The sequence below is a fragment of the Ursus americanus genome, unplaced genomic scaffold (genome assembly GCF_024610735.1).
Source record: "Ursus americanus isolate L20-20 unplaced genomic scaffold, mUrsAme1.1.p SCAF_220, whole genome shotgun sequence".
NCBI classification, from domain to species: domain Eukaryota; kingdom Metazoa; phylum Chordata; class Mammalia; order Carnivora; family Ursidae; genus Ursus; species Ursus americanus.
The window spans coordinates 1-2,500 of NW_028273802.1; the positions used below are offsets into that span (position 1 = coordinate 1).

The 2,500-nt window shown below is 75.6% G+C and overlaps 1 non-coding gene across 1 annotated transcript; it reads right to left on the reverse strand.

Moving 5' to 3' along the window:
• Window positions 1-1,551: 1,551 nt before the first annotated feature.
• Window positions 1,552-1,704, reverse strand: LOC148106581 (5.8S ribosomal RNA). The gene has a single exon (XR_015723686.1). It is a non-coding gene; the product is annotated as a 5.8S ribosomal RNA (ribosomal RNA).
• Between the last annotated feature and the right edge of the window lie 796 nt (window positions 1,705-2,500).

Consider the following 2,500-nt stretch of genomic DNA (forward strand, 5'->3'; position numbering starts at 1 on the left):
GCTGCATTCCCAAGCAACCCGACTCCGGGAAGACCCGGGCCCGGCGCGCCGGGGGCCGCTACCGGCCTCACACCGTCCACGGGCTGGGCCTCGATCAGAAGGACTTGGGCCCCCCACGAGCGGCGCCGGGGAGTGGGTCTTCCGTACGCCACATTTCCCGCGCCCCACCGCGGGGCGGGGATTCGGCGCTGGGCTCTTCCCTGTTCACTCGCCGTTACTGAGGGAATCCTGGTTAGTTTCTTTTCCTCCGCTGACTAATATGCTTAAATTCAGCGGGTCGCCACGTCTGATCTGAGGTCGCGTCTCGGAGGGCGCCAGGGGCGCGAGGGGGCGCGAGGCCGGGAGAGGGCGAGGAGAGGCACGGGCCGTCGGAGGACCCCGGCACGGGAAGGCCGCGGTCAACGCCCGCCCGGTCTCCGGCCCCCCGGAGGGAGAGAGACGCGGGGCGGGCGGGGAGCACGAGCCGGCGGCACAGGCGGGGGCCCTGCCGGGCTTGGAGGACGGGGGGGGGACGAGGGCCAGGGTGGGCGCGGCACGCGCGCACACGCGCGGGGAGAGCGGGGAGGGCGGGCACGAGCGGGGCAGGCCGGCGGGGGGGGGGGTCGGAGCACGGCGGTCGCCCCCGACCGCCGGCCCTCGCCCCCCACCCCCGACCAAGCCCACGGCACGCCACCCGGCTTCCCACACATCGACCCCGCGCGGCGGACGACGCGGCGCCTTCTCCCGACAGCCCCGTCGACCCCGACCACCGCGGGCTCGGGGCACGCAGCGCGGCGCGGCCACAACCCGGGGGGGAAGCGCGCAGCGGCGGGCGGCGCCGCGGCGTCCCGCGGGCCGCCGCCGGGGCACGCATCCCCGGGGCGCGGCCCCGCGCGCGACTCGGCCTCGGCGCGAGCCGCCCCGACAGGGCGAAGGCCGGGATCGCCGGCGGGGACGGAGGGGTGGGCGCGGACCCCGGACGCGCGGTGGCGGCCCGGGAGGCGGGGGAGCCCGGCCGGGACAACCGCGGTCGCCGCCGGGGGCACGGCGGCAAGACCGACGGCGTTCCGGATCCGGGCCCCTCCAACCCGGACAGACCGCGACCGGCACGGCACGGGACCGCGAACCCCCCCCCCCACGCACAACCCAGGCGACCCCAAGACCGCGTGCGGCGCGAGGGATCTCCCCCAGAGGGACCGCGGCGGCCACGGCCCTCAGCGCGAGCTCTCCTCTCTCCCGTTCTCGCGGGCGGCGCCGCCCCCCGCCCCGGCACCGGCCCCCCTTCTCCCACACCTCCCCACGTCCCACACGCGCCACCGCCGGGCGGACCCGGCGGGGCGAGGCGGGGGTGGGGAGGCCGGCAGCGGGGACCGGGCACGGGGCGGAGGAGGCCACCGTGTCTGCACTTAGGGGGACGGAGGGCCCGGCAGCCGAGCCGACCCCTCCCCACCCGGGGACGGGCCCACGGGCAGGTGAGGCGCGGGCACCGGCAGAACAGGCCCTGCGAGGGAAACCCCCAGCCGCGCCACCCCGTGGGGCAAGAGACCCCCAGGGGAGCGATTGATCGTCAAGCGACGCTCAGACAGGCGTAGCCCCGGGAGGAACCCGGGGCCGCAAGTGCGTTCGAAGTGTCGATGATCAATGTGTCCTGCAATTCACATTAATTCTCGCAGCTAGCTGCGTTCTTCATCGACGCACGAGCCGAGTGATCCACCGCTAAGAGTCGTACGAGTTTTGAGCATTCAAGGGGGCCAACCCCCGGAGGGGAGGCCCCCCCGTCTGGCACAGCACATTCCCCGGAGGGTGCCTCGGGCCGGCCAGTAGACACAAACGAGATCAGACTCAGAGAAGGTCGGAAAGGTTGGACAACAGGGCATCCAGCCAGCGCCCCCCAACGCGAGGGGCGAGCTCGGACAACCCCACAGGCGCCCAGGGGGTTCCCACCTACCACCCCCACACACCGAGGACACGGGGCACACGCGCACGCACGGCACGACGGCCGCCGGGTAGCCCCCTCCCGACGGCCGCAAGGACCGTGGCGTGGCGCGGCAACCCCGGCCCCCGGGGGGGGTGGGCGGCGGAGTCTGGGGGAGAAGGGACTCCTCCCCACGGGCCCGACCGCCCCGACCCGAGGCGGACGGGCGACCCCCCAAGGGGTCTTTAAACCTCCGCGCCGGGACGCGCTAGGTACCTGGACAGGGTGTGGGGGACAGGCGAGGCGGGGGGGGGACGGGACCACAGGCCGCCACCGACTCGACGCCGATCCCGGCCACGGCCAACCCCGCAGGGCACGAACCCCGGCACTGCCGGCCCGTGACGGAGCCAGGCCCGCCGGGCGCCGCCACCGGACCCCACCGCCACCCGACGCCACCTTCCTCCGATTCCCTTCCCCCCAAAAGCCACCGGGGCGGACCGGACCCCTCTCGCTTCCGAGACACACCAGACCGCCTACCCCCTCCCCGTCCCTCCCCGCACCCGCGAACCAGGCCCCTCTCGCCACAGAGGGCGAGGGGGCTGCGGC